Consider the following 27,829-nt stretch of genomic DNA (forward strand, 5'->3'; position numbering starts at 1 on the left):
GTTGTATCTGCACCGGTTTGCTTAGAGCATCCTCTATAAAAGGAGCGGCGAAAAGAACTTCTAGTCTGTGTGGATTGTAATGCACCCATAGACTTAGCTGTGTCTGTGTCTTTTTTCATCTTTTCTAGTGTGTTGTCTACTTCTGGCCCAAACAATTGGTTTTGATTGAAGGGCTGGTTCAAGATGGTAGTCTGTACCTCCGTTTTAAACCCTGAAATGCGTAGCCACGCATGTCGTCTGAGTATAACACTAGTATTGACTGCTCTGGATGCTGTGTCAGGTACATCTAGTGCACATTTAATTGAGGCATTGGATATTAATTTGCCTTCGTGCATGAGCTCTGTTGCCTGATCTTTGTATTGATCTGGGAGGTGCTCCATTAGTTTTTCTAATTGATCGTAATGAGCCCTGTCATAGCGTAAGAGCTATTTGCTATGCGCCATATATTTGTCGCCTGCGCAGCAATTCGTTTCCCTGACGAATCAATTACTTTAGATTCTTTGACAGGCAGGGGCGTGTCACCAGAAGTCTGGGAATTGGCTCTTTTTTGTGCATTAGACACTACTACAGAGTCTAGTGGCAGATGTCCCTTAATATAGACTGGATCAGATGGTGCTGGTCTACATTTCTTTTCTATTCTTGGATTTAACACCCTACAACGTACCGGGTCTTTAAATATTTCCGGAGCATGTTTAATGACTCCTTTGATCATGGGTAGTATTTGCGTAGACCTTTGTGACTTCTCAAATGTATCCAGTAAAAAATCCTCATCCATGGCATCAGAGTGCATTGAAACCCCGTGGTAAAGGGCAGCTCTATTTAAGAGATGATTAAACCCAATACTATCTTCTGGAGGGGAAGGTTTTGTTGGGTAGGACTGAGGATCAGGAATGTCGGGCACATTGTGTGGTGGGAAGCCATATATATCGTCATCTTTAGGATATTCTGGATTGACATCTTCATCTACAGGTTATGCATGTGGCTCGGGTATGCATGTGGCTCTGGTATGTCATTCCCCCCACCTAGATCATACTCTTCGTCAGTGTGATGTGATGATGCAGGAGATTGAACAGGAGAAACTGTAGGTTCAATGTAAGGAGGGATAGGAGAGGAAGAAGGTGAAGGAGAGGAAGGGTGCATTGGAGAGGTTGCACAATCCTTCTTTTTGGCAGGAACCACGGGTAGAAGTGGTGTCTCTGCTGGTCTCTGTTGTGAGGAATAGCTTCCACATGTCCAGTTTTTGGATTGATATGGACTTTTCTTTGTTTAGGATCGGGTCTAAACAGTTCTTCTTCCTCTGCAACTTTCTTCGGCGTCGATTTTTTCGGTGCCAATAGGGGTTGTTTTGTGTTTTTTGCTGTAGGAGGCGTTATTGAGTCCCGTGGCAAATTTTTCGGTCCCGAAGGTGGTTTCGGCTTGGTAGGCTTGTTAGAGGGTTTAGGTGTCTCTGAATCAGGCCTTGGAGTCTTTGGTACCGAGGTTGGAGACTTTGGAGTGGAGACAGGTCTCATTGGTTTTGCGGCGTCGGACTCTGGCTTTCCATCTATATTTTTGGAACCGGAAGGTTTCGGAGTCGGAGCCTTTTTCAGATCCGGTACAGTCTTCGGCTTCGGCACCGATGCATCTTTTGGTTTGGGTGCCGAAGGATCTTTGTCTTTGGGCACCAAAGGGCGTTTTGGCTTCGGTGTTGAAGAATCCTTCGGTGTCGAAGGATGTGTGTGCTTCAGTGCCAATGGAGGAGGTGGAATTGGCACATGTGGTTTTGTCGGTGCCGAGGCACCGGAAGGCGTAGTTGTTTTCCTCGGAGCCGAGCCCGAAGGCGGGGCGTCTGAGGGGATATTTCGGTCTCGACTGGGCCCCATGGGCGGAGTGCTGACCGTTGCATTTGGCTTGGGTAGTGTCTGTTGTGCAGGGGCAGGAGTACTCACGGGTTGACAAGATGCAATCGAGTCGTCTGAGTCCTCTGCCTCCGATATGATCTGGAGATCAGGCGAGTCTTCCTCAGCGAAGAGTGGAGCCTCGTCCTCGGAGATGTCTTCGAGTGGATCTGGCCCTCGGAGATGTCTTCTTCGACGATCTCCTCCTCGAAGATGGCCTCGGGCGCTGGTGCTAATCTCCTCATCTCGTGTCGATGTGCCCTCCGATCCCGAATGGTCTTCTTCGAATGGAAGGATGCACAAACTGTGCAGGTCGACTCGTCGTGTTCCGGTGATAGACAGAGGTTGCAGACCTCGTGATGGTCGCTATGAGGGAATTTTGCTCGACATACCGGGCATCTCTTGAATGGAGTTCTGTCCATGAGGCGTAGGCCGCAAGGCGCCGATAGGCCCAACGGCCCGCGTCGACGCACCGGAATGTAGCTGATGATGTCGAAAGTAGTCTATTCGTCGATAATGTTTGTATACAGTTTTTTGTCACTTCGAAGTTGCTGGAAAAGTTTTTTCTAGCCGGAGCGGAAAACTTTCATCCGAACCCAGTGGTGGAAAAAAACAATCTGAGGATGGAGTCGATGACCATGCGCAGTATTGTCCAAGGGAGGAGTCACCTATCTCGTGACTACAAAGACTTCTTCCAAGAAGACAACAACCTGCAATCATCCGAGCCCAACACCAGGTGGTGATCTATTGTAAAAGTGTACGATCTGCAGCTCATATGCCTCGAACACTACTTTTTGCAGATTTCACCCCCACTTTCGGCCCCCATTTTGATTGCTAGGTACTGGTGTAATGACTCTGAAATGCCCTGAGCCCTGCTAAACAGGCGTCAGTGCAAGTGCCTAGATCATTAAAATGGTGTATGGCTGATCGTCTTATACCCAATTATCATAGCCTAACTTACTTGTAAATCCCATGTGTATGGTACCACTGGTACCCAGTGTTTGTAAGGTATAGTGTCCTCTCAAGGACTGCAGCACTGGTACCAGTGGGATACGATAAAACATGGCTACCAGTCTGCCACTGCAGACTAGTAGGACATAAAACAGGTAACTCGACTTTGCCATTTAAGGTAAAGGAAAAGATCATTCCTCCCTTTTTAACATATGTAAGTCACCCCTAACGTAGGGATGTCGAGCTCTAAGGCAGGGTGCTGTATATTAAAAGATGAAACAAGTACTTTTACACATTTCAGCAGTGATAACCCTAAACGAATAGTTTTCTTACCTGTCGGTGTAGTTTTGCAGCTTGAAGATCTTTCTGGATTCACTATGCTGTGCATTATTCCGCGGTCTTGTGGTTGGGTCCGGATTCGTAGTCTTTTCTTTGTTTTTTTTGTTTTTTTTGTAGCCCAGGTGGGCGTCGGCGTCACACCCCCTTGGGTGTATTTCCCGTGACGTCGGCATGCTTCCTGCGGAAGCTCCCACTCCTGGGCGCCATCTTCGGGTTCTTTTTTTCCATGTTTCTTTCATTTCCGAAGTAATGGCAATGTTCTATTTAGGTGATATTTTACCGCTTGTACTTTAAAAGTCCTTTTTTTTTTAACCACCTCTTCTCTCTCCAGCCTCATCTTTCTGGCGGAGGTGGGTGGGTTCGCTAGTGAATCCAGAAAGATCTTCAAGCTGCAAAACTACACCGACAGGTAAGAAAACTATTCGTTTTGCAGCGTGAATCTTTCTGGATTCACTATGCTGTGCATAGATTTTGTAGCGGTTTCTCATCTCTGTGGCGGCTGGGTGGAAGATGAGCGTTGGGTATTGAATATGTGCTGTAGCACCTTCTGTCCAACTTGAGCTTCCTTGTTCATTTGTATATCCACACAGTAGTGCTTCGTGAACGTGTGCACCGAAGCCCATGTTGCCGCCAGGCATATGTCTTGTATGGGTGTGTTAGCCAGGAAGGCTATTGTAGCGCCCTTCTTCCTAGTGGAGTGGGCACGTGTCCCCTCTGCCAGCTCTTGTCCTGCACGCTTGTGGCAGAGTTGAATTGTCTGTGCGATCCATCGTGCAATGGTCTTTTTGGTTACTGCTTTCCCCATGAAGCTGTTGGCGAATGACACAAAGAACTGTTTTGTTTTCCTGTGTCCCTTCGTCCTCTCAATGTAGTGCATGACAGCCCTTCTGGCGTCCAGAGTGTGCAGAGCTCGCTCTGCGCTAGTTGTTGGTTTTTGGAAAAAACTCGGTATCTGTATAGACTGGTTCATGTGAAATTTGGATACCACCTTCGGCATGAAGTGTGGGTCAGTCCTCATCACAACTCTATCGTTGTGTATTTGTATGTAGGGTTCTTGTAGCGTCAGCGCTTGAAGCTCGCTTACTCTGCGTAAGGACGTTATTGCAACCAAGAAAGCTGTTTTCATAGTTAGCATCTTTAGGGAGGCCTTGTGAAGTGGTTCAAAGGGCTCTTTCATGAGTTCCGTTAGGACTATGTTCAAGTTCCATGCGGGTTGCGGCACCCGCTTGGGTGGTGCGATCCTTTTCGCTCCTTCTAGGAATCTCTTCACCACCTGTGATGTGAAGAAACTCCTGCCAGTTTCTCCCCTTGTGTAGGCGACTATCGCTGCCAAGTGAACTCTTAAAGAGGATGAGCTAAGGTTCTTCTCCAGCAAGTGCGTCAGGTACTTTAGCACTGTGGAGTCCCTCTTCATTTGATTGTGAAGTCTTTCTTGTCTGCACCATATTGTGAATCTTTTCCATTTCGCAACGTAGCACTTCCGAGTGCTGGGCCTTCTTGCCTCCCGAAGGACCCGCAGGGTGCTTTCTGGCAGTCTCAAATGTGCGAACTCTATGTCCTCAGGAACCACGCTACTAGGCTCAGGCTCTCTGGTTCTGGATGTAGCACCTCTCCGTTCTGCATGGAGAGTAGGTCTTTCCTCCTGCTGAATCTGTGGGGTGCACACGGTGTCATCTCCTTGATCTGCGAGTACCATGTCTGCCTCGCCCACTGTGGTGCGACCAGTATCAGTGTCATGTTGCTCGCTCTGCACTTACTCAGCACTCTGTGCATCAGTGGTATCGGGGGAAAGGCGTAAGCAAATGTCCTTGACCAATCTATCCATAGGGCATTCCCCAGTGACCCCTCCTCGGGCTGCCTGGATGCGAAGTTTTGGCATTTTGCATTCTGGCGTGTGGCAAACAGGTCCACCGATGGTGTCCCCCATCTGTCGAACAGGCACCTTGTCTCCTGAGCATTGAGCTCCCACTCGTGGGATGCCGATGTCTGTCTGCTGAGCCAATCTGCTTGTATGTTGTCCTTCCCTGGTAGGTGTATGGCTAGCAGGTCTATCTTGAGAGGGATGGCCCATCTCCACATCTCCTGCGCCAGCGTTGAAAGTGGGGCTGACTGTGTGCCCCCCTGCTTGTTGATGTAGAACATCGCAGTGGTGTTGTCTGTTTGTATCAACACCTTGTGTTTATACAGTCTTGTTTGAAAGGCTTTCAGTGCAAGGAAGATTGTCTTCAATTCTAGGTAATTGATGTGCTTTGCCGCATCTGTTGGTGTCCACAGTCCCCTCACCTTGAGCTCCTCCATGTGAGCGCCCCATCCCTTCAGGGATGCGTCTGTGGTGATGGTCACTGTTGGCGTTGGGGGCGTTAGAGGCTTTCCCCTTGTTATGTTCTCTATGGTCCACCATGCCATCTCCTTCTGCACTGCGTGCGTTACAACCACTAGATCCTCCCAACCGCCTGTAGCTTGTGACCATTGCTCCTGTAGCCATTCTTGAATGGGTCTCATGTGGAGTTGTACATTTGGTACCAGGTGGATGCATGATGCCATCATGCCCATGATCTTGCTCGCAGTCCTCACTGTCCGAGCTTGTCCCTTCCGGTAGAGGCGAGTTTCCTTCACCAGTGCCCTCGCCCTCTTCTCGCTGGGGAACACCTTGCCCCGTAAGGTGTTGATCTGTGCTCCCAGGAAGATCTTCACTTGCTCCGGCTCCATTGATGATTTCTTCCAATGGATGGAGAACCCCAGGCTTATGAGCGTGCTCGTCACTGTATGTGCGTGCTGCTTGCATTTCTGGTATGAGTTTGCTTTCACCAGCCAGTCGTCCAGGTAAGGGTATACGTGTATTCCTTGCCTTCGTAGGTACGCTGCGACTGCTGCGAGGCACTTTGTGAAAACTCTTGGTGCTGATTTTAGTCCGAAGGCCAGTGTCGTGAACTGGTAGTGGCTTTCTCCAATGGTGAACCTGAGCATGTGTTTGTGCTTTCTGTTTATTGGGATGTGCAGGTAGGCGTCTTTGAGGTCTATTGTGACCATGAAGTCCCCAATCTGCAATTGTGGGAGCACCTCTTGCAGGGAGGTCATTTTGAATTTTTGCGTTCTTATGAATTTGTTCAGGAACCGTAAGTCCAGAATGGGTCTCATTGTCTCGTCTACTTTTGGTACCAGGAAGTACGTTGAGTATATTCCTGTGTTTCTTTCCTTGAAGGGTACCCGTTCTATGGCCTGCTTCCGCAGGAGTTCCCTTGCCTCCTCCTGAAGCCACTGCAGCTGCTTGCTTGCTAGTGGTTTTCTTTTTGGTTTACTGCTTGTTGGCCTCCCCTCCAACTCTATGCAGTATCCGAATTCGATAATGTTGAGGATCCATTTGTCTGATATGATTTCTCTCCATTCTTGGAGGTAAAATCTTAATCTTCCTCCCACTGGTGTCATGTGGTCGTAGGTGTCTAGTTTGTCCTGACCCCTCTGTACGTGCTGCCCCCTGGGATCTTTTCTGTGGGCGGGCACACTGAGTTTTTTGAAGTCACTTAGAGGCGGGCTGCTGTCCCCCTCTTCTATTCTGTCCCCGTCCATTTCTCCCTCGAAAGGACTGGCCTCTTGGTTGGTACTGCCAGGACTGCTTCTGCTGACCTTGCTGAGCCTGCGAGTCTGCCTGGTGCGTCTGTTGGAAAGCCTGGTGTGATGTACCTGGCTGGTTTCCACCTCTCCCGCCGGGCCTCCGTGACGGGGTGCCCACTTTTGTTGCCTCTGAACTGCAATGCTCCCATGGATCTTGCTGTTTCGTTATCTTTTTTCAGTTGACTGAGCTTTTCATCAACTGTTGTCCCGAAAAGCGTGTTGCCGTTGAACGGTGTGTTCAGGATGCTGTGTTGCACCTCCGGTTTGAAACCTGAGATCCTGAGCCACGCGTGTCTCCTTTCCGTGACACCCATCATCATGAGCCTGCTGGCGGTGTCTGCCCCATCCAGGGCCGTCTTAAGGCAAGAATTTGCCGCGTTTTTCCCTTCTTCGACCAGTTTTTCGGCCTTCTGCCTGGCATCCTGGGGCAGGTCCTTCACCAACTGCCCCAGCCCCTCCATGATCTGGTACATGTGCCTGTTTATCAGGGCGTTGGAATTAGCCATGCGCCAGTGGGTCACGGCATTCCGTTCGATCCATCCTTTTGCCCTCCTTATCCGGTGGTGGACCCGAGGTAGTGGGTACTTTAGCCCTCTTCCTTGCTGTGGCCGTGATAATGGAGTCTGCGGAGACCGTGCCCTGAATGTAGGCTGGGTCCTTTGAGGAATGTTTGTACTTCTTCTCTGTTCTGGGAGTTACTGCCTTGCATGTTGCGGGTTCCCTGAATGCTTCCTTCCCCTGAGCCAAGACGCTGTCGAGCATTGGAAGGAACTGGCTCCTTGTTTGTGTTGGGAGCAAAGTCTCTAGAAGGAAGTCTGCTTTCTGCTTCTCTTCGTCGAGCTTGAGCTTGAATGCTGCTGCGGCAGATTGTATCACCGAGTTGTAGGCCCCGATGTCGTCCGGCGGCGAGGGCCTCGAGGGGTATGTGTCGACCACCTCCTCCGGGCTGTCGGTGTCGACATCTATGTAATCTACCTCCTGTAGGTCAGAGGGTGCCGACTCTGCGTCCGTCCTGCTGTCCTCTTCCTCCCCATAGTTGTAACTATCGTAGGGATTGTCGTACTCTTCCTGGTCGTCGACCACCTCGACGTCCTGGTCTTGTTCCTCGGCGACCTCGGCGATCTCTTCTTCCTCCTCGACCACCTCCACCACCGGTGGCTTGGTCTTGTGAGGGATCGTGAAGGCTTTCATCTTAGCGTCGAAATCTTTCTTACGCTGCATGATGTTCTCCATTTCGGCCTCGAGGCGCCTTCTCTTCTTCTCCATCTCGGCCGCGTGTTCCGCGTCGGATGGATCGGCCGTTCTTTTCGGCGGTTGGCTCGATGCCGTGCCTTTCGGTGTCGAAGTTTTCGACGTCGACGTCAAACCGGATTTTGGGTCTCTGGCCGTCGTCGTTAGTTTAGGGTCTTTCTCCCTCGGCGTCGATCGATCCTTTTCGTGCATGATTTTCGACGTTTTCTGCTGATCAGCAGCTCTCGGCGCCGGGGAGTCCTTCTCGGAGGATCCGCTGGGCCTGTGAGTAGTCGCGGACGCCGCCTTTTTTGGCGTCGGCGCTTTCGGGGTCTTCCCCTCGATTTTTTGAGACTCAGAGTCTCTCGGGTTCTTTGGGGACGAAGAGTCTCCTACCTTATCAGAAGTCTTCGTGTAATCGGTCTCTACGACCGTGTAGCTGTCGTCTTCAGCGGCAGCGTTGTCTTCTTCCTCGGAGGACATCCCCAGCTCGTAGAGGGATGGCGTCGGGGCCTTCCCCTGCAGGGCGTCGTGTGCTACCCTCTGCCTCTCTCTCACACGAAGGGTCTTCGGGGCGAAGGCGGAACAGGCGTTGCAGTCCCCGCTTTCGTGATTCACCGGTAGGCAAAGGTTGCATACCGGGTGCTGGTCCTTCTGCGCGTACTTGTGGTGGCAATTACGGCAGAACTTGAACGGCGTGTTGTCCATCCTCGAGCGTCCAGGGCCTCCCTGGCCGCGTGTTCGTCGACGGTCGTCGAGGATCTCGATGAAAAACGCCTTTTCCTTGCTGATTGTTCGTCGATGAAGTTCCCTGGAGTCTTCAGATGACTTCTCCTTGCGTTTTCTGTCTTTTCTTTCTTCTTTCTCCAAAAATGTCTGGAGCCCAAGCGGGAACGATCCAGACCCGACCGCGGAAAAAAAGAATCTGAAGATGGCGCCCAGGAGTGGGAGCTTCCGCAGGAAGCATGCCGACGTCACCGGAAATACACCCAAGGGGGTGTGACGCCGACGCCCACCTGGGCTACAAAAAAAAAAACAAAAAAAAAAAACAAAGAAAAGACTACGAATCCGGACCCAACCACAAGACCGCGGAATAATGCACAGCATAGTGAATCCAGAAAGATTCACGCTGCAAAACTGTCATTATTACTGCGGAAAGGCGAATTGCTCCATTGGCAAGTACAGAGTACAGGCTGACCTCTTAGCCGTGCTAACTTCTGAATGTTAAATTGATACTGTAAGGGATCAAACGAATCAGAGCATTAAATCGGTTTTAATGTTTTAAGTAAATTTAATGTCGCTGGTGGACAAACTGCAACTTCAGAAGTTGCCACTTAGATTGGCGAAGATTTCAAAGCCAGTTTACAGTTGAACAAAGACTGTCCTCAAAGACAGCCTCTACCCTCCTGGGGAGAAGTGTGAACGACTCTCGGGAAAGGATGCAATAGACGCCTGTGTGGGGGAGGTGTTACCTCTCCCTGGCAGGGAGCCACACGGTGTGTTAGCCCAAAAGGCGAGCTTTAAAGGAGAAGCCACCTTTGAAGGGCAAATAGTGAGGGTAGGAAGCTGGCTACTTACATATATCAAAATGAGATATATTGTGTAAAGAGTCCAGGGGTTCCCTTATGAGTGGACAGGGACTTGCTACGGCAATACCATAGGTGCTCTTCTAGGAGGTAGTGTGGTCTAGCAGCCTTATGCTCATCACAGAGGGTATGCAAGACATCTGCAAATATACACAATAGTCAATAAATGAGACACACGACTCAATGAGGAGATCTGCATCAATAAGAATAACACGTATCTTTATATATATGTTGAGGCACTAAAATCAAACCGTTCAGGTAAGTATGTTTTAAATAGGAATTCTTTTCAGTTCAAAAAGTCGCCACTTAGTGCAATTTTTAAGATCTGCAAAGTTAACCTATGGAAGGAAAATCATATGCAGTTTACCAGTTCTTGTCCATGACATACGGGACCAGTGTCTTGGGTAAAAGGGGAGTACAGGGCAAGGTCCAAGGAAGTACCAACAGGTCACCTCTAGCAGCACTAGGGACGAGAGGTCATTCTGGTGAAACCCACGAGTGGCTTCGGTTCTTGCAATGTTGAGGGACGTGGGGACACCTTTGGTTCTCTTCTCCGTCATACGGGCGTCTGGGTGCAGAAGGTCTTTGGGGTGTCTGGTTTCTCCATCCGGCAACGCACTCGGTTGAGGGGGCCTGCATTAGAGGCTGCAGGCAACATCTGGGAGTTTACCAAGAGGTACTTGTAGGAAGCTGGTTCTGCATATACTATACCAAAGTAAGGTATAGTGTGCACAGAGTCCAGTGGAACCTCAAAGGTAGGCTGAGGTAAAAGTAGATAGCACCTTAATCTCTATTTGTGGTAGTGTGGGCAAGCAGTAATGCTTTATCAGAGGGTAGTGTTAAGCATTTACTGTACAAACCTAGGCAAGAAATGATGTCACACACTCAAAGACTGAACTCAGACCAATTTGTTTGTATAAAATGATTATTTAGTTATTTTATTTCCTGAACCAAGCCAGTCCTGGTGCAGGTAAGTGAAATAATACTTTCCAATACTTCTGCAATAAATTACAGTTGAATGCAGGTTCAAATGCAGTTGGTTTATTTACAGATAAGTCATTAATAAGAATTACTTTTCAGTTACTTTGTAGATTACAGTACACGTTACTTCTTGGATTACTTTTTAAGTTCCTTTTGCTAATCAGTGTGATATGCCTAGAAATCCCATTGAGACATTTCCTAGACAAAGGGTAAGTAATTCACTTTTGTTACATTAGCAGTTTTTCAAGTTTTCATACAAACCAACTCCACACACAAGGATTTTCAAAGAAAATCAGTCAATGCAATCCTATAGGAGGAAGGATTATGTTACGTACCCAGTAAGCATCTGTTCTTGGCATGTAGAACTGTAGATTCACATCTTCTGCATATTCCTGCCATCTAGTGTTGGGTCCAGATGTTTGCAAGTTATTTTTCTATGAAGAAGTCTTTCCTAGTCACGAGGTAAGGTGACTCCTCCTTTCGGTGATAGTGCGCCTGGGCATCGACTTCACTGTTAGATTGTTTTCCGGTAAGAGGGTGAGAATGGAGTAAGTAAGTGTAATATAGAGATGTCCATGCGTATGAATGTATAATCAAGAACTGCAACAACTATCGGTGCCCGGGGAGGCGGGTGGACGCATGTGAATCTACAGCTCTACATGCCAAGATCGGATGCTTACTGACTAAGTAACATAATACGTTTGAGGCATGTGTGCTGTAGATACACAAGCTTTGCATAGACTACAAAGCAGTATACTCCCAACGCAGTGGCTAATGCGTAGATGTTGCAGTTGCTTGAAATAGTGTTTTAAGTACCGCTTGGCCTACATTAGTTTGTTGGTGTGCTAACACATCTACACATTAGTGTTTGGTAAATGTGTGTGGTGTAGACCATGTAGCTGCTTTACATATGTCAGCTAGAGGAATGTTACCTAAAAAGGCCACAGTAGCCCGTAGCTTGCATGTGGAATGAGCTCTAGTAAGAGATGCATTTTTTCGTTTTGTTTTTTTTGAAACATTTTTATTATTTTCAGCACAAAAGAAACCAGTACGTAACAGGCATATCATTGTCAAGCCAAAGGCTCCGCACCCCCATCACACCTCCCCCCACATATTCCAACAAAATGTAGGTCCCTCTCAGTAATGGGCCAATTCACATGTATTAACGGCAGTTCATCAGTTCCATAATGTACATTCCCTTGAACCCAAACGGCTCTTCCTTGCGTATGCATCTTAGTTTTATACAAACGGCATCTCTCATAATCCTCCATCCAGACCATGGAAACGTCTCCATTTGCCCCATACTTTACGAAACTTCTTCGGACACCCTCGCGCCCTATACGTGACCCTTTCGGCCGCCATATATAAATCCATTCCCCTCCTCCATTCTCCTAACTTAGCAGTATCCGGTGCCCCCCATTTCCTGGCTATGTCCCTCTTGGCTACCACCAGTGCTAGGGCTAAAAAGATCAGCAGTGGACAGGCCAGATCCACATCATTGGTCATCCCTAGGAGGATGAGTTTCGGGTCCAGTGGGATATCCATCTCTAGCACCTCGTCCAGTTCAGCGGTGACCTCCCCCCAATAGGTTTGTATGCGTGGGCACAACCATATTATATGTAAGAAATTTCCAGTTGCAATTCCACAGCGCAGGCAGCTAGGGCCAGACACTCTCCCCATCTTAAAGAGCCATACTCTGTCAAAATATACCCTGTGTAGGATCTTAAATTGTATCAGACGGAGTCGCGACTTAATCGCTACCTCCCTAGGGTGCATTAAGACTACCCCCCAGTCTACATCATCCATCTCCCCCACTTCTGTCTCCCAAACGGCCCGAAGGCCCTGCAGCCTATCCGGTTTATTATTCATGATTGACTTATACGTCAGGGAGACAGCCTTCTCGGGGATCTTTTCCCGCAACAGGCGGCCTTCCAGAGGGGCATATTCAGGGAGCACCTCCTGTAGTGTCCTTTCCGCCCGACAAGCATGTCTAAATTGTATATATTTGAAAAACTGTGAGCGGTGTAGCCCAAATTCCACCTGTAGTGACCGAAATGACTTCAAGGTCCCGCCCTTGACTACATCCCCTAAGGAGGAAATACCTATGTCGTACCAGCTCCGGAAGCCTCTTAACTTACTAAGTTCTTTCAACCAAGAGCAGTCCCAAAGCGGGGTCTGCCTCGAGGGTCTATGTGTCCATCCTGTAGCTGCCGAGGCCCTCTTCCATGCTCCCAGTGTAAGTCTAGTGGCCGGTAACAGCCTGGCCTGTCCCTTCCCCTCATATATGTAGTGTAAGCAATTATGCGTGCCCATGGTGTGCCTTTCTAATGCATAAGTGGGGTGTGTGGCCGGTGCATGCACACATTCATTGACGGGTGCCAGGTGTTCCGCCCAGTAATAGGCCTCCAGGTCGGGGAGCGAGGTCCCCCCATCGTACTGGTTTCTCTGTAGGGTCGCCAACGCAACCCTGGGATGCTTCCCTAACCACAAATAGGACCGCAGTTCCGCATGAATTTCTTGAAAAGTCTTGGGCGGCACCAGGAAGTATTCATCTTGAAAGGCGTACAGGAATATTGGTAGTGAGACCATTTTGAACATGGCCGCCCTTCCAAAAATTGTCAGTGGAAGCAACTGCCATCTGCTTGCATCCATTTTAAAATTACTAACAATGCGGTTAATGTTGCGGTCATAGGAGACGTTCCTGTCTGTTGTTATAAACACCCCTAGGTATTGAAATCCCTCCCCTGACGTCTGCAATCTTTTTGGTAACTGAGGCCCTTCCATCCGTCCCTGGGGATCGTAGAGCGTCGACTTGTGCCAATTAATTTGATATCCTGATCTAGCCCCGTACTGGTCCAGTTCACCGAAGAGCGCCGGTATTGTAGTCTCCGGCTGTGTCACATACAGTAACACGTCATCGGCATATAGGGACAATTTCTCCTCCTGTGGCCCTGTCTGCCCCACTCGAAATCCCGTCACCCTAGGGTTCTGCCTAATCGCGCATGCCATGACCTCTATGGATAGGGCCAACAGAAGGGGCGACAAGGGACAACCTTGCCGAGTTCCCCTTCGTATGGGAAAGGCCTTGGACGTCGTACCATTCACCCTGACTCGTGCACTAGGGCCTGAGTAGAGTAGATGAACTTTACGTCTAAACTTGGGCCCAAAGCCCATATGCTCCAGGACGCCTTCCAAGAAGGGCCAATGTACTGCATCAAACGCCTTTTCAGCGTCCAAAGACAGGAACCAATGGGGTTCCGTCCTACCTACCACTTCACAGAGCCAGTTGTGTGTCCTACGGAGATTATATATAGTCGCCCTCTCCGGGATGAACCCTGTCTGGTCCATCTGTACCAGGTGTGGTATAACTCGTCGCAAGCGAAGAGCCAGAACTGTTGCATAAAGCTTTGCTTCGACATTCAGCAATGAGATGGGGCGGTAAGACGCGCAGTCGTCTGCAGGCTTTCCTGTCTTATAGATCGGGACAATCGTTGCTTGCCTGAGGTCCAAAGGCAATTGGCCCTCCTTCTCGCCCTCCCGAAACAGGCCTAAAAGATGCCTAGTCAAAAGGTCTGCCATCTTCTTGAAGAACTCCGCAGGAAACCCATTGGGGCCTGGGGCCTTACCTGTACTAAGTTTCGTCAGTGCTACCCTGACCTCTTCCTCCGTAATCTCGATCTCTAAGTCCTCGCAGTCTGCCTCCTCGAGCTTTGGGAGATCGACGGTTGCTATATATTGCAACGCGTCTTTCCTGAATCCCAGATCACGGGCCTCATAAAAGGTCCCATAGTAGTCAGCGAAAGCGTCCGCTATCTCAGTATCTGCACAGGCCCATGCGTCTGGACTAACCCTTACTCTTTCCACCCATCTCTCATCCCTCTCTTTCCTGCTTAACCACGCCAAGAGCTTTCCGGACTTATCGCCCACATCATAAATGCAGTGCAGAGTAGCCAGTGCCTGTGTCTTGGCCTCCCCCGTCACTAATGAATATGCTACTTACCAGTATGCATCTGTTCTTGGCATGTAGGGCTGCTAACATTCATATCTTAGCATTAGATCGCCGCCTAGTGTTGGGCTCGGATGATCGCACATTGTTGTCCTGGAAGAGTCTTCGAAGTATCCTGAGATAGGTGGCTCCTCCCCTGGACTACAGTGCGCATGGGCATCGGCTCCATCCCCAGATTGTTTTTCGCCATTGTGGCAGAAGATGGAGTGAAAAGTGTAAAGGATGTCCATGCTAATGAATAAATACAATAGTATATCTGCAGCTGCGACAGGCACCGGGGAGGACGGGCGATATGAATGTTAGCAGCCCTACATGCCAAGAACAGATGCATACTGGTAAGTAGCATATTCAGTTCGAGGCATGTGGGCTGCTAAATTCATATCTTAGCATAGAATACATAGCAGTCCCTCCATCAGCGGCGGTTGCCCGTGCCAGCTACAGAAACCTGAAAAAGTGTCTTCAGAACAGCCTGTCCTACAGCAGCTTGCTGCTTGGAATGCACATCAACACAGTAGTGTTTTGTAAAGGTATGTGGTGTAACCCACGTGGCTGCTCTGCAAATATCCTCTAAAGGAATGTTCCCTAGGAAAGCCATGGACGCCCCCAGTTTGCGTGTGGAGTGCGCTCTGGGGGGTATTGTTAAAGTGCGCTTGGCCTTTTGATAACATATCTGGATGCACTTAACAATCCATCTGGCTATCCCTGCTTTGGAAATCGGGTTGCCTTTGTAATGTGGTGCGAAGGCAACAAAGAGTTGTTTTGTTTTTCTAAAGGGTTGTGTTCTGTCTATGTAGTACATCAACGCCCTCCGTACATCTAAGGTATGGAGCATTCTTTCCGCCACCGTTTGCGGGTTTTGAAAGAATGCTGGTAAGTCAATAGTTTGGTTTAGATGAAACTGAGACACCACCTTCGGAAGGAATTTGGGGTTAGTGCGTAGCACTACCCTATTTGGATGAATTTGAATGAATGGCTCTTGGATTGTGAGCGCCTGCAGCTCACTGACACGCCTCAGAGACGTAATAGCTACAAGGAAAGCTACTTTCCACGTAAGGAACTGGAGTTCACACGAGTGCAGTGGCTCAAATGGTGGTCCCATCAGTCTGGTGAGAACGACATTGAGGTTCCACACCGGAGCTGGCGGTGTTCTTGGGGGAATGACTCGTTTCAGACCTTCAAGGAAGGCTTTAATGGCGGGCACTCTGAAGACAGAGAGGTGCTGCCTATTCTGGAGATAAGCCGCTATGGCGGATAGATGTATCCGAATGGAAGTGTACGCTAGATTGCACTTGTAAAGATGCAACAGATAGCAGATGATGTTGGGGATAGATGCATCTAGCGGGTTGATGTCATTGGCTGTACAGTAAATGACAAAACGCTTCCACTTTGCAGCATAGCACGCTCTAGTAGTTGGTTTCCTTGCCTCCTTGATGATGGTCATGCATTCCGGAGGTAGGTTAAGGTATCCAAACTCTAGGACTTCAGGAGCCAGATCGCCAGGTTGAGCTGTTGCGGATCTGGATGCTGAATTTCTCCATGGTTCTGCGTCAAAAGACTGGGCGTGAGGCGCAGTCTTTGATGCGGCACCACTGAGAGTTCGAGGAACGTGGTGTACCAGGCCTGGCGCGCCCACGTTGGAGCAACTAGGATGAGAGTCATCTCGTGCTGCCTTAGCTTTCTTGCGACCAGCGGTATTAGAGGGGCTGGCGGAAAAGCGTACGCAAATTTGCCTGACCAGTTCATCCATATCGCATTCCCCTGCGACTGTGGGTGAGGGAACCTGGCGGCAAAGTGTTGGCATTTTGCGTTCTCTTTTGTGGCAAACAGGTCTATTTCCGGATGACCCCACTGCTGGAAGTACGGGTGGAGGACAGATGGGTGTAACTCCCACTCGTGCATTTGATGGCTGTACCTGCTGAGCAGATCCGCCATCTGATTGTCCTTTCCTGGGAGGTGTTCTGCCATGAGGAAAATGTTCCTCTGAATGGCCCACTTCCACATGCTCTGAGCCAGATGAGACAGCTGTGGCGAGTGGGTGCCTCCCTGCTTTTGAATGTAGTACATCGCGGTCATGTTGTCCGTCCGGACTAGCACGACTTTGTTGCACAGATGTACAATGAAGGACTTGAGCGCCATGAAGATTGCCATCAGTTCCAGATAGTTGATGTGCATCTTCTGTTGCTGCGTCGTCCATAGTCCCTGCACTGTGTAAGTGAGCACATGAGCTCCCCATCCCTGGAGAGATGCGTCCGTTGTCAGGACAATCTGCGGCACAGGCTCTTGGAACAGTCGGCCCTTGCAAAGGTTGTGTGGAGTCCACCAATGCAGAGAGTCGTATGCCCGACTGGTAACCAACACTAGGTCTGTCAATTGCCCACGAGCCTGTGCCCACTGATTCGCTAAGCACTCCTGGAGCGGGCGCATATGTAGCCGTGCGTGAGGGACTATGAAGATGCAGGAGGCCATCATGCCTATCAACTGCATGAACACTCTCGCCGGAAGCGAGTGTTGTGGCCTGAACCTTTGGATCAGAGCCTGCATGCTGTCTATCCTGACTTGGTTTGGCTGAGCCATGGCCGTCAGGGTGTTGATCGTCGCACCTAGGAACTGCCGGACATGTGCCGGCTGAAGATGCGATTTTGGGTAGTTCAGGGAGAAACCCAGATCGTGAAGAAGGTGAATTGTAGTCGACATGTCTGCGGCGCACTGTTGCTCTGACTTGGCTTGCACGAGCCAGTCGTCTAGGTAGGGGTAGACATGGATGTTCTGCCTCCTGAGGTGCGCCGCTACTGTCGCCAGACACTTGGTGAACACCCTCGGGGCTGTGGTGACTCCGAAGGGTAGGACCTTGAACTGGTAGTGCCTGCCTTGAATAGTGAACCTGAGGTATTTCCTGTGTGACGGGTGTAGTGGAATGTGGAAATAAGCATCCTTGAGATCTAAGGTTGCTAAGAAATCTCCCTGGTTTAGCAATGGAAGAATCTGTTGCAGTGTAAGCATGTGGAAATGTTCTGATAGTATGTACAGGTTGAGGGGACGTAGATCTAGAATGGGTCTGAGAGATCCGTCCTTCTTTGGAATAAGGAAGTACAGGGAATAAACCCCTGTGCCTTCCTCTCCCACCGGCACCAGCTCGATTGCTCCCTTTTGCAGCATCACCACTACTTCCTGCTGCAATAAGAGCAAGTGCTCTGCGGACATAGGCCTTTGCCTTGGCGGGATGTTGGGTGGAGTGGACCTCAACTCTAGGCAATAACCATACTGGACTAGTTGTCGCACCCACCTGTCTGTGGTGATGTTTCTCCAGACGGGCAGGAACTGCTGTAGTCTCCCCCCGACAGGTGTTAGGTGGTCGGGGGGCAGTGACAGAGAGTCACTGTTTGGCTGGAGCAGAGGAGCGGGAGCTGTTGTTTCCTCTGCCGCGACCTCTGTTGCTGTTATTTCTGTAACCTCCCTTGTTCTGTTTTGTGAACGAGGATTGTGCCCCACCTTTAGAGAACTGGGATTGTTGACCCATTTGTCCTCTGGTGACTCCACGTGCACCTGAGCGACGAAAATTGCTGCCACGAAACTGTTGTGACTGCAGGGCCCCCATGGACTTAGCAGTTTCTGTGTCCTTCTTTATTTTCTCTAGGGTGGTGTCAACATCTGGACCAAACAGACTATCAGGATTGACTGGCTGATTAAGGATTGTTGTCTGAATATCCGGTTTAAACCCTGAGATGCGGAGCCACGCTTGTCGTCTCAGCATAACGCTAGTGTTGATAGCTCTAGCAGCTGTGTCCGCAGCGTCAAGTGCACACTTGATGGCTGCGTTTGAGATTAGCTTTCCTTCCTCAATGAGCAGGTGGGTGGCTTCTTGGAACTGTGGAGGCAGGTGTTGTACAATCTGTTCTAGGGTGTCGTAGTGCGCCCTATCGTAACGCGCCAAGAGTGCCTGTGTATTGGCGATGCGCCAAAAGTTTGATGCCTGTGCAGCTACTCTTTTGCCCCCTGCCTCTAGCACTTTGGACTCCTTATCCGGGGGAGGAGCTTCACCCGTTGTCTGGGAGTTGGCACGTTTCCTGGCATTGGCGACCACAAGAGAGTCCAGTGGCAATTGTCCCCGGATGTATGCGGGGTCCGCAGGCGCAGGTCTGTACTTTTTTTCAATGCGAGGGTTGACCACTCTCGCTCTAGTAGGCTCCTTAAATATGTCCCCAGCATGCTTGAGGACTCCTTTAAGCATAGGCAGTGTCTTTACTGTCCTTTCAGAGACTGAAAAAGTGTCGAAAAGGAAGTCTTCCTCAACCGGGTCGGCATGCATGTCCACATCATGATTGGCTGCCGCCCTTTCGAGTAGTGCATGAAAACCTGCTGAATCCTCAGTCGGGGATGCACGTGCATTAAAAAGCTGCGGGTCCTGCCCCCCACTCTGGGTATTCTGGTCACCCATGTCATCATATGAATCCGGTTGTGCATCAGGTTCATTGATAGGGAAATTGTACTGCTCGTCTTCATCATACCCCTCACCCGCAGAGTGTTCTGGGGAGGGAGTAGGGCTCCGTCTCGGAGGAGGCTGGATTGGTTCCGTGAGGCCTGAGGCGTCAAGGGGCACCCTCTTCTTCTTTAGTGGGATGACATAGGAGTCCACTGGCTCCGAAGTGATTTTCCTCTTATAGAGGGTCAGTTTGCCTGTGTCAGCGTCGATGAAACGCGCTGAATCGTCCTCTGATTCGAGTACCCGACGTGGAAGCGGGCCAGTCGGTGAAGAAATCACCTGTTTCGGTGCCGATTTGGTTGAAAATGCTTTCGGCGCCTCCTTCGGCGGCAAAATAAAGAGAAGTTTCCCAGAAGGCTTCGCTGGAGTGTCCTTTTGCGGCTGCGGCGATGGTATCGGAGCCGACGGGGCAAAGGCCTTCTCCCTGATTCTTTGCAGTGATTCGGCTATGAGGGACGGCTCACTCACAGTTTGTTTCGGCGCCGACGAGGATGGTCTGATATTTCCCTCGGATCCGACGTCCTTGTGGGCCTTGTGCACTTTGGGCGCGGCTCCTGTCTTTACCGCCTCCGATTCCTGTGTTCGGGGCGCAGACTTCTTTCCGTGTGCCTGCGTAGCCTCCTTGGAGCCGACTTTGGCGGGCTTGGACGGCGTCGTAGCCGCTGACCCGTGCCGACCATCTTTTTTGGAGGACCCCTCCTCTGGCGTCGGTTTCGATTTTGCAGCATCGGAATCAACGGACTTCTTCGACTTCTGCGGACCGGAGGTCGACGGAGTCGATGGGGTAGCGGGCACCGTCGTTTTCACCGGCACGGCAGCCATCTTAGGGACACTCGAGTCCTTAAGTTTCGGTTTCGTTTTCGGGTCGGCCATTTTAGGTGTTGTCGATCCCGATGGTTTCGGTTTCGAAACAGTCTGCTCAGCAAGTAAGTCCGTGGCCGGGCCCGAAGGCGGGGCTGTGGCTTGCGGCAACGGGTCTTGGGTAAGGCCGACAGGCGATCCCGTGTCCCGGTCGATATCCTCGTAACCTTCGGGGCAGAGCTCGTCCCCCGAGCTGTCTGCCGCGGCCCCATAAATCTCATCGTCGTCTCCTACCTCGTCGACGTATTCAAGGCCTTGACCCGCGACTCCGTCGTCGTCTCTCGGATCCGCCTCGACCTCCGTCTCGGGTGGGGAGATTTGGAGATGATGACCCTGGTCCTCTTCGTCCTGGTCGCCGAAGATGTTCTCCGGATCCGGGGCCCCTTGTTTAGCTTCCATGCGCACCGCGCGCCGAAGCTTGAGAGTCTTCTTTGAGCGGAACTGTGCACACAACTTGCACTTGCCGTCGTCGTGGTCAGGCGAAAGGCATTTGTTACACGGGGTGTAGATCGATGTGTGGGTACTTGGACCCACAGAGCGGGCAGTACTTAAACGGGCTCCGCTCCATGTCCGAAAAGGTTTGCAGTCGTGTCGCGATGAGAAGGCCTCAAAGTTCCGAGAGCGAAGAAAACTCCGCTTATTCCGGCTCCAAGAGACGGAAGACTCGAGACCGTGCGCAGACAATACCGACGCAAGAAAATCGAGGCCTTTTGGCCGCTAAAGTTTTTCTTGGTTCCGACAGTAAGACGTCGAGACCACATCCGAACCCAATGGCGGAAAAAAACAATCTGGGGATGGAGCCGATGCCCATGCGCACTGTAGTCCAGGGGAGGAGCCACCTATCTCAGGATACTTCGAAGACTCTTCCAGGACAACAATGTGCGATCATCCGAGCCCAACACTAGGCGGCGATCTAATGCTAAGATATGAATTTAGCAGCCCACATGCCTCGAACTTGTTTATACTGGGTTTGGACATCAGTCAGTTGTTTCAGGGTCCCTGGGTCTTTAGTTCGGTGATGTTCGGTCTCCAATCTCAATATTTGCGTCTCCAGGTCTTGGACCTCCGCATGTCCCTTCCTCCTAGCATCAGCTAATCTACAATGTGCCCTATCTCTAAGCACCACTTTAAGCGCCTCGCAAAGGACAACCTTGGAGTCCACGGACCCCACGTTTTCTGCCAAGTATACTTTAACATCAGCCCGCAGTCCCTTTAGTAGCTCCGGGCTCTGTAGGTCCCAGGCCGAGAGCCTAAGAATTCTAGGTCCGACTCGTCTCCTCCTGCCCACACCTATCATCAGCGGCGAGTGGTCAGACACCCCTCGGGCACAGTACTCCACTGAATCTGACAGCTGTAGCGCCTGTCTCGTCGTGAAAATATAGTCCAGGCGGGAGTATACTTTATGCGCTCCCGAGAAGAAGGAGAACGTTTGAGCAGTTGGGTGCAACCATCTCCATACGTCTAGGAGGCCAAGGGTCGTCATGGTTTTGGCTAACGGAGTCAGGGTCGTAGGTCTGTCTCGAGCTCCCGTCCTATCAATCGATGAGCTCATCACGTCATTGAAGTCCCCACCAAGGATCTGCACCGTGTCTGAAGTATTCAGAATAATGTCTGACACTCCCCTTAGCGTATCCGCTTGCAATTTGGGCGGAGCGTAGGCGGAGATAAACGTATAGTCCTTTCTTCCCCACACCCCGCGTACTCCCACATTGGTACCCGGTGGGTCGGTCCAGACCTGCGCTACTCTTATTGGTGGGCATTTTTTTATCAGTATCGCAACTCCCCTAGATCCAGAGGTAAACCCAGCGTGAGCCAGGACTTTATATTGCCCTCTCGCTAGGAAGGCACATTTCGTACCCTTCAGGTGCGTTTCCTGTAGGAGTACCACATCTGCTCCAGAACGCTTTATATAGTTGTTAACCAGACCTCTTTTAATCTTACAGCCCAGGCCATTAACGTTCCAGGTCAGGACCTTAAAGCCTTCCCCATGTGGCGTGTCTCTATCTGGGTTCCCCATTGGCATCGTGGTGGATTCTCATCAAACGACCCCTGACGCCTTGCGCCGGTCTTCGTCGTGAGGTATACGTGTACTGCCAGTCTTGTGTGACAAAGAACCTCCGGTGACCTCGGGGGAATCGTGTTAGCGTGTGGTGTATAGTGTGCGCGCATGCCCGACACATGAATGCATTGTCCATGTTGTGCAATCCCCTCCCCCATCCCCCCCAACTTCCCCTTCCCACCAGTCCCTCCCCCCACTGCCCCAACTTGCCCATCCAGGCAGACTCAGCAAAACTGAACTCCCCCCCCTACCCCCCACCCCACCTCCCTCCCCCTCAGTCCCATTCCTCTGCAAGGTAGGACTGTCAGCAGGAGAGGGTCTGTCGCCCGCCCAGAGATCCTCCCCCCTTTTCAACCTACTCTGTCCAACTTAATGGAGAACATGCAATACATTCCCAATGAAACAACCTCATGAGTCAAGGTTAAGGAATTTGTGCAAATAAAAACAGAAAACAAATGAACACAAGAGGTATAAGGGGGGTGTATCAACTTGCGTGTCCCCTCAATGACGTGCTGCAATCTCAACTGCCCGGTCTGCCCCTGTTCAAGAATGTGAGTCCTGGGTGTCCGGTCGTGGGTCAGTCGTCTGCCCCGAGGCGTCCTGCTCCAGATCTCGGATTGCCTTCTCCAGTGGGTGAACGGATCGCGCTCCCCCTTCTTCACCTCCCGAGGAGCGGCCCTCCGAGTCTTCTCCCTCGTCCCCCTCCGATCGGGAAGTCCTTTCCAGGCAACTGAATCTAGATCCCGTCGTGCCTCTCCTTCCGGGCGAGGCCGATCGTCTTTGTCTTCTGTCCGGCAGGGTCTGCCCCGGGTATGGCGTAGACGGAGTCTGTCGCCTACTTCTTTGTGCCCGCAGTCTCTGGGCCTTCGTCAGTTCCCATTGGGTTCTGTTGAGAGTTGGTCTGTCCGGTACTCCTCTTCCTTCATTCTCCTGTCTGCGGAATATGGGTCGTTCCTCTAGCCATTGCCAGGCATCTTCCGGATGGTTAAAGAAGTGTGTTTTGTCTTTATAAATCACCTTCAGCTTCGCCGGGAAGAGCAGCATGTAGGTAATGTTCATGTCTCTCAGTTTTGCCTTAACCACGTCAAAGGAGCGGCGTTGTTTTTGGACTTCCTGGCTGTAGTCCGGGAATATCATAATATTTGTGTTTTCCAATCGGATCTCTCCCAGTTTTCTGGCCTCTCTCAGGATCAAGTCTCGGTCCGCAAAGTTGAGGAATCGGGCAATGACCGGTCGCGGTCTCGCACCTTCAGGCGGTCGAGCAATAAGGCCCGATGTGCCCTTTTGATGATAAAGCAGTTCGAGAACTGCGCCTTCGGGAAAGTGTTTATCAGCCAGGCATGGAGATAGGCTGCCATATTCGCCCCCTCGATTCCTTCCCTAAAACCCACAAAGCACAGGTTGTTGCGTCGCGCTCTGTTTTCTGCGTCATCCACCTTCCACAGTAGTTGACGATGGGAGGCCTGGAGATCCGCCATGTCCTTTCTAAGGGTGGAGATCGAGTCTTCCGCTTCACCAATGCGCGTCTCCGCCATAGTCACTCTATCTGCTAGCTTCCTGAAGTCCTGGCGCAGGAGCGACACCTCTGAGCCCACCTCGCCGATCTTAACTTCCAAGGCGGCCCGGGATTCCTGGATGTCCGCTCTGGACACCTGAATAGCACCCATGAGTAGGTCAGTGTCCGAGCGCACGCCGGGGGCAGTTGGCGTGGGCTCCGCCAGCGGGCGGGCGAGGCGCAGCGTAGGTGTCCATTGGTCCCTGTTTAGGGGTTTTGGGGGCCGTATTCTTCTTCCCCATGGCCGAAGTGTATGTGGGAGTACACACGTTGGAGACCCACTCCCTCGATCTGCGCTTCCTCTTTCAATGGGTAGTGGGTGAGTCTCAGCAGTCTTCCTGTGTTTCCACTAAGGTGGTGCCCAGCTACGTCGCACGGCAGAGTCTGGAGAGCTAAAGGTGTCCGAGAGTTATTTCAGGCGCCACTCCTCGCGCCGTACCCGTGATAAGAGTCCGGTCTACACCTCGAAGCCGGGTTCGGACCGCTGCCCCGCAGGGCGCTATGCAGGCCTAGCTGGGGTATGGTCTTGACTCACCCTCCCTTAATGGCAAGGCCGTGGGTCGTGTGCCCCAGGGGGCGAGGGCCGAAATGGCACGCTGGACTGTCCCACTATAACCTCCTTATCGGTCCAGTAGCCATAGTCCCTGGACAGTTCGTGCGTAGCTTCAGAGCACGTAAGCGCTGCCCCCTGCTCAAGCCTTCTGGATGATGGCACCCCCGACCTCTCTCCTGGCCCCAGACACCCGGTCACGCGAGGCACACGCCGGGCGTCACTCCCTGGTAGGCCGTCTGAGTCCAATGCTTCCACTGATCCCTCAGTGAGGCCCCCGTCCACAGTGGCCTCGCAATCGCTGCGCAGCTCCTAGCCTCGGTGGGGGTAGGGCAGACTCCCTCTCCCCGGCCGCGCAACCACCACGGCCCCCAGATCGATGGTACAGGTAGGCGGCCGTATAGGAGCAGGCTCCCCACCTCTCCCGGAGTGCCACAGTCTCCCCCAGCTCGGCCCCGCTGCAGCTCACCTCTGTCCGCCACTCGCGAGATCCGCCGGGTGTTACGAGGCCTCCGTCGGCAGCAGCTGCCGGCCGTCCCAGGCCTCCGGCAAGCCTCGCGCAGCGCCCCAAGCCTTCCGCTTCACGTCTGCGGGCGCTGCACTCCGCCTGCAGCACCATTACGGCTCATCTGCCGTGGCCGCGGGGGTCCCAGTGGCTGTTCCGGTGTCTCTGTTCGTGCGGTGGGAATCACCCACTTTCAGCACGTCTCCGCCATTTTGGCGCTCGCGGCCAGACCCGGGCTACTGACGGGTCCGATTCTTGCCCGTTCTCGGCCGTCTTGTTGCGTAGCTGAAGTGCCCTGGGCAGGACGGGACCCTTAAATATCGTTTCACGGCAGAGCGGGGTTATGCAGTAAAGTTTTGATGTCGGATTCAGTGCAGCTCGTCAGGAGCCACGAAGGAGCACATCACGCCATGTTGCTGGCCACGCCCCCGCATTTTTTAGTTTTAGCATAACGTGTTTGAATGCATTTAACAATCCATCTTGAAATACCACATTTAGAGATGGGATAGCCTTTGTGAGGTGGAGCAAATGCAACAAACAGTTGTTTTGTTTTGCGAACATTTTTGGTCCTATCTATGTAGTACAATAGAGCCCTTTTGACATCAAGGTGTGAAGAGCCCGTTCTGCTACAGAATCAGGTTGAGGAAAAAACACAGGTAACTCAACCGATTGATTTATATGAAAAGCAGAAACCACTTTGGGATGAATTTAGGGTTGGTGTGGAGAACTACCCTGTCTTGTGGAGCTAAAAGAAGAGTTCTTTCAAGGTTAATGCCTGTAGCTCACCAATTCTCCTTAATGAAGTGATTGCAATAAGGAAAGCAACTTTCCATGAAAGAAACTGCATAGGGCAATAGTGCAATGGTTCAAAAGGTGGACCCATAAGCCTTGTTAGGACAATGTTAAGATTCCATACTGGCGCTGGGGGGAATTCTTTGTGGTATTACCCTTTTCAAGCCTTCCATGAATGCTTTGCTCACTAGAACATTAAATAGGGATAAATGCTGCCTATTCTGAAAATACGCAGCTACTGTTGCAAGGTGCAAACAAATAGATGTATAAGCCAGTCCAGTTTGCTGCAAGTGTAACAGGTAACAGATAATATTTTGTAAAGAAGCATATAGAGGATTGATTTTGTTGTTATTACAGTGGGCAACAAATCTTTTCCACTTTGCAGCATAACAAGCTCTGGTGGTAGGCTTTCTTGTCTCTTTTAGAATAGTCAGTCTGGTGGTAGATTTAAATAACCAAACTCTGACTCCAGGAGCCAAATCGCTAAGTTTAGTTCTTTGGAATTTGGATGTCTGATTTCTCCATGGTTCCGCATAAGGAGCCTGAAGATGAGATACAGCTCAAACAGGGTGGTGTACCATGGTTGACGGGCCCATGTGGTAGCTACTAGAATTAGTGTGAGGGATGTTTCCCTGAGCTTCCGAACCAGACACGGGATGAGTGGGAGAGGCGCAAAAGCGTAGGCAAATATCCCTGACCAGTTCATCCATAGGAAATTGCCCTATGAGAGCGGGTGTGGGAACCTGGCATCGAAGTTTGGTCATTTTGCGTTGTCAACTGTGGCGAACAAGTATAATTGTGGGAATCACCATTGTTTGAAGTATGGAAGGAGAACTTGGGGATTTAGTTCCCACTTGTGAATTTTCTGCCTCTTTATATTGAGGAGGTCAGCAATCTGATTACTTACCCCTGGAAGGGTTCTGCCAGAAGAGAAATCCTGTGATGGATTGATCAATTACAAATTGCTTGAGAGAGGCGTGACAGTTGGAGAGTGTGTCCCCATCCCTGTTATTGTACATAGTACATTGCTGTCATGTGGTCTTTCTGGATTAGGACAGTTTTGCCTATCAGGTGAGTTTGAAAAGCTTTGAGCGCTAGAAACACAGCTAGAAGCTCTAGATGGTTCATGTGAAGGCTTTTGTGCTTGTTGCTCCACAGGCCTTGTATTGTTTAATTCTGGAAATGGGCACCCCAACCTGTCAAGAGATGCGTCTGCTGTGAGCACGATCTGTGGAATAGGGTCAATGAAAGGCCGTCCTTTTGATACATTTTGTGGGTTCCACCACTGCAGACAGGAGAGCGAGCGGTACTGCCTTCCACCAACACTAGATTGGTTAATTGACCCTCTGACTGATCCCACTGGCGTGCTAAGCACTCTTGTAGAGGACGCATGTGGAGTCTTGCATGGGGTACAATTGTGATGCAAGACTCCATCATTCCCAGCAGTTGCATGAACACTCTGGCTGGCAATGTTTGGTTGGATTGAAACTGTAGTATAGACTGAATATTGTGAATACTGGTTACATTGGGAAAGGCAAGAGCTCTGATAGTGTCTAGAGTGGCTCCTAAGTAAGATTGCATCTGTGAAGGATGCAGGTAAGATTTCTGTGCAGTGACCTTCAAGCCCAGTAGATGAAGTAGGTCTATTGTGGTCTGAGTGTGTCGCAGAGACGGATTTGATACGTGCTGGCTTTTATGAGCCAGTCGTCTAGGTAGGGGAAGAGGTGAATATGTGGTCTTCTGATATGAGCTGCAACTACTGCCAGGCTTTTGGTAAATACTCTGGGAGCAGTAGTCCCTCCAAACGGGAGTACTTTGAATTCGTAATGTTTGCCTGCTATCACAAAATCGGACGTATTTGTGATGAACTAGATGAATTGGAACATGAAAATATACGTCCTTTAAGTCGAGAGTAGACATAAAATCTCCCTTCTGTAAAAGTGGATGTACTTGAGCTCTAGAATAGGTCTTACGGAGCCGTCATTTTTGAGAATCAGAAAATAGAGAGAATAAACACCTGAACCTTGGCACTGTAATGAAACTGGTTCTATGGCTCCTTTTAATAAGAGAAATTGCACTCCCTGTTCGAGCAAGTGGTCAGGAGATAATTTGTGAGAGCAAGGTAGAATGTTTGGAGGATTGGTGGTAAGCTCCAGGCAATAACCATGTTGGATAATTCTGATCACCCATTTGTCGGTTGTTATAGATTGCCAAATGGGGAGAAAGTGTTGAAGTCTTCCTCCGACTGGTGTGGATGTGGTCGGAGGGAAGCGTGGGGAAGTCACTGCTTATTAAGGGAAGGGGAGTTACGGGGTGTGGTGCCTTTACCCCTGCCTTTAAAGTTGTTTCCTCTATATACTCATCAAAAAAAGCCTTGTGAGAAAGAGGACTGGTTATTACCTTTGTAAGAGGAGGTGTTGTGGTCTGAGGTTGTGGTTTTGGGCC

General features: G+C 50.6%; 1 protein-coding gene across 6 annotated transcripts in view; it reads right to left on the reverse strand.

Annotated features, from left to right (window-relative positions):
* MYH10 (myosin heavy chain 10) overlaps positions 1-27,829 on the reverse strand; it is a 1,407,286-nt gene that overhangs the window by 847,462 nt on the left and 531,995 nt on the right. The gene's annotated exons all lie outside the window — the stretch shown is intronic.

This window comes from Lissotriton helveticus, chromosome 7 (assembly GCF_964261635.1).
Source record: "Lissotriton helveticus chromosome 7, aLisHel1.1, whole genome shotgun sequence".
NCBI classification, from domain to species: domain Eukaryota; kingdom Metazoa; phylum Chordata; class Amphibia; order Caudata; family Salamandridae; genus Lissotriton; species Lissotriton helveticus.